The 12669-nt window shown below is 37.0% G+C and overlaps 1 protein-coding gene across 6 annotated transcripts in view; it reads left to right on the forward strand.

The window, feature by feature from the left end:
- The window catches only part of ZNF385D (zinc finger protein 385D), a 445449-nt gene that overhangs the window by 335513 nt on the left and 97267 nt on the right, over window positions 1–12669 (forward strand). The window lies entirely within an intron of this gene.

Consider the following 12669-nt stretch of genomic DNA (forward strand, 5'->3'; position numbering starts at 1 on the left):
CAGTCAGCACTTATGTGCTGCAAACATGCTGTATGGCTCCTCACATAGAGTGTGAACTGAACATTTTCTGAAGGGGTAAATAAGGAGAAAAGCTTTCTAGTGATTAATTCAAATCGGTGATTGCACAGATTCCTTTATACTAACCATAATTTCTCATACGTGGAAGGGTCTGAGCAACTACATGTCCATTTCAAAATAACAAACGACACTATTGTTTTTAATTTTGTATTTGAGTATCCTGGCTTTCTCTTCTGTCAGTCTGTAGGCATACCTTTTCACAGGCAATCTTCTACACAACTGCAAGGAGATAACAATAAGTACAGTTTTTTCAGTAGTGCCTGAGAAGGTTGTGGCACTTTAGGGAAGGGAAGGAAAACAGAAGGGAAGGAAAATGGAAGAGAAAGGAAGAAAAAGGGAAGGAAAAGGGCAGGGGAAGAAAAAGGAGAAGGGAAGGGGAAAAGGAAGGGAAGGGAAAGTTTGGAGCATTGAAGATTGCATTGTGTGTGTGTGTGTGTGTGTGTGTGTGTGTATACTTTTAATCAGCCTATCCCACAGCTGAACTGTTTGTGCCTCTGGCTGTTCCTAAGAGCTGCCAGGGTAAGGGCTTTCCTCACTCTAGGTACGAAACGCTCTCTGGAAGCAAGCACCAGCAGCCACTGTGAATCGCAGTGAGTGGAGAGCCAAGCACCCTGCCCTGAGGTCAGAAGAAAGGGTTGGTGGAGGAAGTGCTGGGTTCCACTCCATGTTCAGGCACAGACCTCCTCTGTGTCCTTGAACCATTACGTACTCTCCATTCCCATCTGTAAAACAGGGATAATATTTCCTGGCCTTTTAAGTGTGTCACAAAGATCCTGGTCATTAATGATTAATCCTGGCACATGTTACGTAAGTATTAGATCTGGACATAATTGTCAAAGGGGAGATCCAAGGTCACGTCTAGTTTTGAACTCATTCCATTGGAGTTTCGAGATAAGCAGGAATATGTACTGGTGGGTGGGGTTCATCTTGAATACAATTTCAGTATAAAGCTAGAAGACGGGAAGTAGCAAGAGGAAAGATAACATTTTCATTGGTGATGTTTTTATAATCACAGATAATTCAATGAGTAAGGAATAAAAACAGTCTCAGTACCGAGAGCCCTACAGGTATCTAAGCAGATAGACAGAAAAAGCCCTGTTGGGGAATAACTGCACTTTTAGTTTCTTTCTTGTTGTTTCACAATTCTTTAATCAGTTGCTGCTATCTTATCAGGTCCCTCTTACCTATTCTGTGCTGCATATACCTCTGGTGCAGAGCTTTTACTATAAAAGCAAAGACAAGGCAATGGTATCCGTATTCATCAAACTATATATATAAAAAAATGAATCCGTCAAAGTAACCAGAGCAGGGCCATCTGCACATCCTTGAGTTTCTGTAAAGATATGCTAGTAGTGCAGATGTCATTCAAGTACTTGACTTGCAGGCAACAACTAGATAGTTTAAAGGTAATAAATTGTCTGTCTTCACATGCACAGGTACTCGTGTGTGGTACTCCAGACATAGATGATTTTGAATCAGTTATACCTGTGCTGTCTAGTGCTAAGCCATAAGGCTGTATGAATGAGAACATAAATGGATTTGCCAACAGTTCTCGTACAGCTCAATTTTGATATGTTAATTGTAAGAGATCTTTGTAAAGCACTATGAGATACTCAGATGAGACTTCCTATTGTGTTTAAGTTCATAATATACATGAAATCCTTTTCAGCCTGATTAACTCACAATACTCAGTGACACCCTAGCTTCACTGTATGCTAAGGGTAAGGAGGAGTTGTATTGACCTTGTACCCAGCTTCAGGTAGGCTGAGGAGATGAAAGAACCCTAGAGCCTACTTGCCTGCAGTAGCTCAACATCTATGTGCTTCATCCCTTCCTTTTTGCCAGAATTCTGGTTCTCATACATACGTATTAACTCATCAGGGTTTCATCCTGGAGGGACACAAAGCATTCCCTTCTTCAGCTGTGGAATAGAGCTTGCACCACAGTCCTTACCTAATTAATGAACCTTTGATTACCTTCTGTGTTTCAGTGTCCATACATCACCAGTGCAGTTAGAGCTGGTTTGGAGAAGGGCATCCAGTTTGAGTTTTCTTGACCTATAATTGCTCAGAGACCAAAATAAGTATGAGGTAACTTTGGACGATCAGAGAATTCAAGTAAAAAAATGAAATATGTCCAAGCCAAATTGCTTGTGTAGAAATAAACCATGTCACCATCTGTCATGATGGTGAAGAAATGACTGAATTTCCTCCTGTGAATTCTTGTGATGGTTGTCCGTATAGAAAAACAAAAGTAATTGAAGTAGTGCTAGCATCCAAAGGCCTCTATTATCTCCACATTCTCAAAAAGTAGAAACAATGTAGATAGCCAATATAGGAGTAAGTTGGTTCTATTCATCAAGGAGTGGGAAGTTGGGACACTAATGTTATCATCTCCATTTGTATTGAATTCTTTCTTTTCTGTCTTCCCCTACTTTTTTCATCCTAAAGAGTCTAAAGCAGAAATCAGATTGGTCATATTTTTACCTTATTGAAATGCAAGTCAGCAAAGAATCAGAGCTTCCAACCCCCTTCTCTCATCTTTATAGGAGCCTGATCAGCTTAGTTCCAATGGAGTCCTAGTGTTGCTAATGCATACGTAGTTATTAAGCACAGCAAGGATTGTTTTCATTAGTATCTAAGCTCTATCAACAAAGAATTTGCTAAGTTTTTTCCATATCCTATTTTATATTTTTCTCTTAGTGGAAGTGCATTTCCTGAGCATACAATCTCATCCTGGTTCAAAAATTCAGGCAGGATTTAGAACTAATGATATTATAGACAAAGTAGGCAGGCTGATGACTTTTCCTATGGACCATAATCTACAAGCCCAGCAAAGTCACAACATTTTTATCACATAAGGAGGTATAATGCTGTTATTGATCTGTATGAGGGCTATGTGTGTTAACTGCACAGTATTTACCCTCATGCTCAACCATTGGCTGTTATATGGGTGTGTTCAGCTGCATGTGCAAACGATAACGCTTCCCTTCCCATGGGTGAAAAATTTAGGGAATGTTTTTTTCTGTGTTGACTGGCTGGTGGTGAAATTAATTTAAATCAAGTCTTGAGATTCAAGGCAATTTTAGGCAGTTTAATCAGAAGTGGTCACATAGTTTTATATCCTTTAATTTCCTTAAGAAGGAAGCAGCAGCTCTTTTAGTTTCTTCTGAGAGAAGGGAATGGAGACATTTTGTATACTTCTTTTTTGAGCTGATCTAAAAGAAAAGCCTGTGGTCAAATAATTATAAGCATAAATGGTCATTCTTGCACCTGAATCTAAATGTTTCTGCAAAATTTTTAGGGAAGACTGATGTCCATTCAAGTACCAGGAGAGAAATTCACTAATTTTCTGTGCAATAAAAGAAAAATTTGCAAAGGGTGGTCAGAGACCTAACAGCTAAGCCAGCAGAGCAGCTGCTTTTAAATGTTTCAATGGAAATGTTAAAAGTGTTTCCTCTGAAAAAGTTGTAAAATGAAAATGTGACAGTTTTGTATGTTTTCAGTATTCAGCTGCTTTATTTTAGCCTTTGGTCCATGAACATATTTGCTCAATATAAATAGCCCCTTACCTCCCCCCCAAAAAAAGATAAAGGGATTCTGTCCCCATAACGCTTTTTGCTTTGTGTGGTGAGAGGCGTGGATTAAATGATGTCTCAGGGTCCCTTTTAGTTTCATATTCTATGGATCTGCAATTGCAACTTGTGCATTGTAACTTTACCCAGAGTTAAAATTTAACTTGGTTATGAAGACAGATTTTAAAATGTACTGAAATATTATGCAAGTATAGATCCGATAGAGTAATGGTGTCTGAAGCATCTTTGTCTGGAGCTGGGCTTTTTCAGGTGAGAAAGTATATGTTCAAATTCTAATTACACCCTACACATTAGTTTTTAATGTTTTCTTTGGAGTCACTGAAACAAACATGGTAAATATGTGTATTAAAAACAGCCTAAATAAGCATAGCAGCAGGATCAGGAAGGCTGAATTGCAGAATTATTTTTCACTCCTTAAACACATCGCTATGCACTCATTTCTCTGAAAAACAAGTAATAGATTGTAGTGGCCACTTTGAACTCTCATGTATTTGTGAGAAATTCTCCTTTCAGGGCCCAATTTTGTAGAAGTGAATCAAGTCCCTCTCTGCCAGTTCTCTCTCTGGCACACATCCTGCTTTTGTTTTTGTTGTGATTAAAAAGACACACTGTTATTAAATACCAATGGTAACGTTTGGTCCAGTTTTCTGAAATTCATTCACATATGAATGATCCTATTGGGAATTTGTTGTGTAACCCTCATTATGCCTGCCAACCTTTTGTTCTGAGCTCTTTTCTTAAGCACCACACGTAAAAATGCCCTTAGCTTTTTTTAATACATTCTTTTTCTCATGAGTCTATTTTTGCTTTGTTCTCAGTTGAAACTGAGAAAGCAAATGGAATTTGTGAAACTTAGCTTTTTATCTTTACTGGTATGTGCAGAGAGAGTATAATTTTTTCTCTTCTTCTTTTAAGAAGCTGTTATATATTTAATAATTTTTTTACCCTCTGCCACTGCTTATTTAAGTTAGTATTTGAAAATAAACAACGCACCCTTTCTGGCCGTATCGCTTTTGTAATGCCTACCAGAAATGGAGTGAGTTTTTCTGCCACTTTCAAGGTGGTCTGTTTCATGGTAGTCTGTTCTTACACTGCAGTCACAGTATTGCGCATTGTCTGCTGGATAATTGAACAACATGACAAACATGCTACTTTTAGGTCTCCTCCATCTTCTGTCCTTTGGGAGAATTTTCTGGGCTTAGTAGAATTTTGTATGTCCTTTGCATCAGTGCTAGGGAACAATCATGGTTTTGTATTTCAGAAGACTATTATCCATGGTATGCTTGCTCTGTTTGCTGGAGAAATTGGAAAACATGTTTTGAATGAGATGGGACTGAAGAAAAAGAAAGGGCCCTCCCATGCCAGAAAACCAGCTAAATACCACCCTGGAGTTGTTCTGAGTTTTTATGTGATGTGAGGCAAGTCACTTAACCCAAACTTTTCACAGATAACTTTATGGATTGTGCAATTAACTTACAATTATAAGGCTGCATTTAGTTTGTGTAGCACCTTCATAGATGCATCTGAAGTCAGGAACTGTGTGGCGAACATATAAAAGGCAATATAATAGTAAGTACTGTAAGGTGTATTACATTGGGTAGCTGAAACTAATGCACACCTTTGTCCTTCATCCCTGTGCTCTCCATTTATATAAAAAAGAATACCATCTTTTATCTAACAAAGAAGTTTTGAAGATAAATTAATTATGCTTGTGAAGTACTCACATCCTGTGTCAATGAAGACTGCAGGAGAGCCAATGAACAGACTGATAAATCTCATTGAGAGCAGGGTTCGAGCTTTATACAGTCAATGAGGTCTAGGGCTATTCATTGAACCAGGTGGAGAAAACAAAACATTGAACACTTGCTTGTTAAGTGAACGTTGTGCATCTTGTGGACAGAATAAAGCAAAATCTTTCAGGAAAAATATGTGAACATGTTTTAAAAATGTATATTCATAAAGGTGTTAAATTAAGGCCTATAGGCTCTTTGTATCTTTCAAGGGCCTGTTCTGTAACCTTACTCTTCTTTTAGCACTGTGTGTCTCTGTATTTAGCATACATATGCATACATACACAGATTTGTTCCAGTTTGACAGTCCTTCACATGTTGTTTAGTGTGTTTGATTAGCATAATCACTGTGTGATTATTTCTCACTAGCCAAGCATATGCAAATTCTTGTCTTCTGACTGACAACCATTATTAGACAATCAGAGTGTAAGGATTTGCATAATCTCTGTGTGGTTACTGTATTTCTCCACAATGCCACTGCAAATGCAAATCCTTTTGCTCTGGCTGGTTTCTGTATATTCAAGCAGTTTGCCAGAAAGGCTGCTGCTGCCTCAGCATCTCATTACCAAGTAGAAAAGTCTACAAGAAAAAAATAACAAAAAACAGACGGGAAGAAAGCAATACTAGAGTCACATCAGCAAGGCGACTAGTCAAATGCAGCAATTAAATAGTTTCATCTAAAAAAATTATAGAAAAACCCTTATACTTTTATAAGGTTTCAGCAAGAGAATAGAAAGACAACTTTGGGAATTCATTCTGAAGTAATATTCAATTTACCTAAACAAGTTACATTCTTTGGAAAATGACTACAGTTTTGTTTTTGATAAATATTCTTTTTTTGTGAAAAGTCATTCTTGTACAAATATTGCACATTATTGTAGTTTTTCAGGTATTTTTTATGAATCGGTTTATATTTAACTGGATTGAATAGTGTTTCTCTTTTATGTATGTGAAAAGTGTCAGCTTAGTGTTACCCTGTTTCATCAGTAGGAGCAGAAATGGTAGACACTAAGAAATGCATAATGCTGAATTCAATTCAATGCATAATTATTCATCATAATTACTAGGGCAAAACTGAATAAATTAGCTGTAAGTGCATGCATGGTAGCGCATCTAGAACATGTATTTTAACCATTTGACATCATATTGTTTTATTTGCACAAAAATCACAGCAGCAAAATATTGAAGCATCTTCATTGTTGTATTTTATTTTGATTACTAAGCTGGTCCTATCATTCTTTTTGGAGTGTATTCTTTGGTTAGCTTATAAATTTCTTATTCACAGAGTATTGTGTTGAAAAAAGACCTGGACAGCTAGCCCTAACTATGGGATGCATTTCTCATGGAAATACAGAATGTCATATATACTTACATTCAAATCATTGAGATGCTGTTGAACTGTCCTACTTCTGTCCAGGGCACCAGTATATTATGAATGCATCATGTAGATTGTAAGCTATAGGTCTAAAAAGTATCATATCTACTATGTGTTGCACATTTTGAACATGCACAGTAAATGAAGACTTCAAAGAGGTTTGAGATGCATGTGCACACACAGAAATCAACTGCAATATTTGACACCCAGGAGGTCCAATACTTCCTGGAAGTTTTAGACCTGTCACACGTATCTTGTCCTGCTTGTATCTGCAGTTGCAGTAAATATTCAGCACCTACTGAAACAGACAGACCTACCACTCAGGTGCAGAGTGCCTGTAGTATCTATGCTGAATGTCTAGCAGTTCTCCAAAACATCAGAGTTACTACATAAGTAATAATATAACAATATAATATAATATAATAATACTGAAGCTGTACATTTGACCAGCACGACTGCAGGGGAAATTATTGTGAATTCTTGATTTTACTGCGATCAGAGAGGTACTGCTCAGTTCTCATGAGATGCCTCTCAACTGGAAATACTCAAATTCTGCCCAGAGAAACTTTCTGAATCAACATTCCCCTCCCCCAGCTATCAATGATACTGGTTTTCCATGATTGAGGAGCCTGGCTGTAGCTTTAGTAACTGCTCTTCTCTGCTTCTATTAGTAAGTCACAGCTATAATACAGTGGGCAGTTTTATGTTTTAATTCTTCAGTGTTATCAATCGTGCAGTTTTAAGAATGGGTTAAGTTCACCAGTAAGTGTAAATGTTGGAAAATCTGTTAATATTTTATTCTCTTTTACTTGGCAAGGCATTGTATATATGGTTGGCACAGGATTTACACAGTTTCTGACATTCTTTAGTTTCACTGTTTGGTGGGATGTAAGAGAATGCATGAAAGGAGCCCCCACTGAGTTATCTTTATTTCCTATGAATTTTATAATCAAGATCTACACATAGGAGTCAACTCACATGTGGAGATATTAATACCTTGCCTGCAAGTGCAGTAATATTACAGTGTGGTTGTTGGACTTACTTTTTGTACCTGCAGTTAAATGTGTATATAGAACTGCAGACATACAGTAAAAAAAACATATTCAGAAGATCATTCCTTTAAGGTTATTTTCACTGTGTGATTATATTCCATTAGCATCTGAATTTCAAGAAGTTCTAAGAGATGTTGATAGCTGTGTCATTGAATTCACCTTCTTATTCCAGTAATGGAGGTCAGACTTTTCATGGGTAATTGTTTCACCATGCAACTGTGGATTACCACTAAAACAATCTATGGCAAATATTTCTTGAGAGCTTCAATGACCTGACTTGTATTTCTGCTCACTTAGTATTGGACCATAGTGATTGGATCCAATCTTTTGCAGCTAATTTCTTTGTGGTTTTGGTAAAAATACTTTCTTTCTTATCTGTTTTAGACCTAGCGTATGCCCTGAACAGGCTTTGGGGATCCACATTATCTTCATCTTTTAACTTTTGTCTATAGAAGTTAGTTAGTTACCTTTTTTCTACAGAGGTTAGTGCAATTCAGATAATATACTGCCAGGCTCAAGCATATGAAACCACACGTCATGCCCCATGGCTTTAGTACACAACATCTTTAAAAGGAAGAAAATTTCTCCCTTTCTTTTTTTGTCCTTTGGGGATTTGAGCCTTTATGGATCAAATTTGCATACTTTCCTTTGCTATCTGTTTTTGTTGTTGTTTTTACTCAGGCATGCCTTGCCTCCAGGAACAGAAGCTATATAAAAAGGACTAATAAAAAAAATATTTAAAAAGTTGTTGAAATTCAGGAAGATCTAGGTATTTGAATTTCAGTTTCATAAAAAAGGATTCTTGACATAAAGAATCACACTTGGTAATTATTTGTGGAAATGACATAAAATTTACATTTCTCAAAAATCAAGTTTCTCTGTAGGTATATTTACCAGCCCAGGTTCTGCCTTCTGCAGATATTTAATGAAAACCCACATGGAGACCTGACTTCAGAAGGCCTTCAAAGATAGCAGCTGTGGTGATTTGGGGTAAGTTACACAGGCAGATGGGATAACATAGGATTCCCTGGGCAAAGTTCTCAGTGATTTTGTAGTAGATGTTTCATCCAGAAGTGTTCATACAGTAGCCACTCCATTCATCTGCAGTCCACAAAATGCAGAACTCTTATTCTCAATGATATGCTCAAGAAGAAAGAAGAATGCAGTTAAGATGACTGGACTTACAATGTTGAATTTAAAACAAAAAAGCAAAAACAAATTAGAGTGCAAACAAATTATAGACAAATTAGTCTAAGCTAAGAAAATGAAATAATGCAGCCAAGTTCTGCCATGGCCTCAGTTCACGTGTACAGGGTTCTAGTGAAGTGTTGCAGTTTAACCTGAAGATCTTGGGAAGGGAATACAATATTTGATCAAAAGAAGCAAATAGTATCATGTTGCCATGAGTTTCAACTCGAATAATTAAAAGCACACAAAATTATTGCCGTGTATTTTATGTATTGAAAACAAAATTGGAACTAAATGAAATGTGAAACTTTTCTATTTAGCTTCAGTACCCAACCCTGAGGTTTGCAGTAAACCTTGAGCAATGTGCTGTCCCTGGACTGGCCACAAGGAAAAGTGTGACACAGCCTGCTCTACAAATTCCTTTTTATGCATAAAGTGCCAAGTGCTGGTTGGTAGGAAGGCAAAAGGTAGTGAGCATATCAGAATAGGGTCAGCTGGTCCCCTCCGTGTTGTAACTTGCAGTGCAAATGAGTTGGCATAAGGGAATGAAAGGGCATCTTGCAAACCTTGCTCTTCTGCTTCTGCACAGCTTTGACAGCTGAATCATGTTTCACATGAATTGCAAACCCCTCTTTCCTTCACTGTAAATGGGAGTAAATTAAATCAATTACATCTAAGAAATAAAATAAAAACCCAGCTATTGTAATATAGCAGTAATAACAAGCAAAAAGTGAATTTTGTCAGTTTATCATGATCATTTGTATTTTGAAAGAAAATACCATTTATGTAATTTGAAATACAGTTTATATGTGTAATTAGCAACATTCAGTGAGCCTAAAAGTACTTGGAGATTCTGTTAAGTATCTCAGTGCTTGCTGATTATCTCAGCTATATGATATTATTTCCCTCTTTATACTTCTCTGCAATCCCTGCTCTCTATTTTCCTGGCAATCAGCTTCTTCTCTTTGTTCCTCTGACTCTCAGCAGGGCTCCCCTCCATCTTCCAGTGTCTGTGAGATCTGAGTGCTTATCATGCTGCACCTAGGTATCCTGTTACCTCTCTAATTTCCTGTATAAAACTTCTGGAGGCTTATCTGGTGCTTTTGGATGTTTATTTGAAATTTATGGATTGGAAGTTTTTTTCCAAATGAAATCTCTAGGAAAAATAATAATGCCGAGTACCACTCTAGCATTCTTATTCACTTTTCTGCCCCAGCTTTATTAGAATCTGGGTTTATGGGGCTAAATTTTGATTCTTACAGGTTTTTTTACATTTGAAACAGCTTTTCTTAATTAACTTGAAGGTTCTCCAGAACACTTTTTATTTTAAAGCTGCAAACACAAATTATCCAGTTCACTATAAGGCCATGCTATATGTAGCTATGTGTCTAGAAGTCTGCATTTTTAAAAAGGGAAAGGAAAATGTGCAAATGGATTTCTGTATCAGCAGATAAACATGAGAAAATCTGTACAAAGATTTAGAAAGAGACCCCATATTTTACATGAGACTAAAATAAAATTAAATGTAAAATAGATAAACTGTTCCCCACATTCAGAATTTTTTAAATTCTGAAAATGATTTGCCTCATTCTCAGTATGCGAGCATCAGTTCCACCAGAAATCCATCTGTTTGGAGCTGGGATCGTTACTGTGAAGACAGGTGAATGCAACTCTCAAAAAAATTAGTTGCTCCAGCCCACAGTACATTTTCTCTAACACTTCAAGCACTTTTGTATTGGCACCCTGATTTTAAATGAACAGGGTGACATTTCTGTACCTTGCTAACAACGCCGGCACGTTGATGTAAGCCATCATTCCTTACATAAGCACAAGAACTATGGTAAACGGTTCTAGATTATCTGGTTGTGGTGGATATCACCCTTTTCTGTTGTACATAATCAAGGGGCCAGTGCATTAGGAGAAGAAGAATGGCGGGAGAAGAGCAGCTCTGGAAAAGAGAGGAAAATGTAGAAATTAAAACCTGTGGCTGAGTCAAGAAAAGATGTGGACCTATTATGTTCAAAAAACATTTTTTATTATGTAAACATGATAAAAATATCAGTAATCTGCAAGGATACCAAAGTACCTATCAGCACATGCAAGGTATACAAAACTACAGACAGGAGCCACTTTCAAGATTTGCTTAATGGTAAAGGATAGAAACATATTATAACAATGTAAGTGTGGTGTGAACTTTCAGCATATCAGCTACTAGTTTGAATCCATGTATGAATTATCACGGGATAGTTTAACAGTTCAGTAGAGAATTAGTTCTTCAGCTACGTGGGCCCAAGTATAACATCCAAGGCACTCAGGAAAATTGGTGAGATTAGAGATCGAATACATAAACTTTCTTATCTTATGGCACTTGTGAGATAACTTGAATTAGTTTAACCCTTAGTTTACACTGAAGGTTAAACTAATAATATCTCACAATTGTGGGTAAGAATGTGCAGGCAAACAGTTAAACTGGATCAAATAATACACAATATCTTATTACCATGTACTAACCTATTCTTTTATCTAAGCTTGAGGTTTCCCTATGCATTTTAGATTTGCTGTCGTGAGTGGAAGAGTGCCTAAATTTCTTTAAAAATTTAGGCTGAATTTCTCCAAACTTCAGCAGCTATGAAATAGTGTTGGTTAAGACAAGGTTATACTTTAGTGTTGAGAATCCCAGGGTACATATGTACTGGATCTGCTGGCTTTAGAAGGCATCTCTTGGGTGGTAGAACAGTGGAAAAAAGAAGAGCTGTTACGGTCTATTTACTTTTCCTGTGTGGTTTTCCTCTTCCTAGTCTGTGCAATAGTATTTTTGTACCGTGGGCTTTTTCAGGATTATGTTACAGAGGAAAAAAATAGTGCCCCAAGCATATGGTTCGATCACAGCAGAAAGTGTTCACATCGTCTTACTCAGCATGCTGTGGTGTTTCAGAGCGTGATGTTCTCTGCCTTTGGCCATCAGTGTTATTCTTTAGTTATGCTACAGCGGCATCCCTATGTTCTAGCTGGGGTTGGTGCTCTTTTGTGCTCGTGATTGTACAAATGTATGAGGTATTTGACTTTTGCAACAAAATTGAAGAGGATGTTCAAACTGAACATTTCTTCAAAACCTTTCTGTAAAGCTCTGCCGTATTGCATGTTCCTTTTTTTTTACTGATCTGAATTTCTTTCCAAAGAAGTTAGTTTAAGATCATGACCTATTTCACAACTGGCACTGAACAGCTGTCAGGTGATGCAATATTTCTGTAGTGAGCTTTTCTGGATGCACTGCAATAGGAGGCCATGACTGTCTACCATTTCAGCTTCCATGAATCATTGATTACTCTGAGGAAAAGCTATGATTCTTTATTTATCAAATAACCCTTTGCTAACTGATTAGAAAGAAATGAATCATGGGCATATGAGCATAGAAAAAAAATATGAGCACAGAAAAAAAATTTTCTCCAGACATGTACAAATTATGCTGTCTGAATGCTGGTTACCATCAGAGCTAAATGATTAGTTGTATTTGCTTCATCAAATTCTCTGAATTTTTAACAATACACTTCAAAGATAAAAACCATCGGTGACTTAACCAAGTTATTGTAA

Source organism: Apteryx mantelli, chromosome 2 (genome assembly GCF_036417845.1).
Source record: "Apteryx mantelli isolate bAptMan1 chromosome 2, bAptMan1.hap1, whole genome shotgun sequence".
Taxonomy (NCBI): domain Eukaryota; kingdom Metazoa; phylum Chordata; class Aves; order Apterygiformes; family Apterygidae; genus Apteryx; species Apteryx mantelli.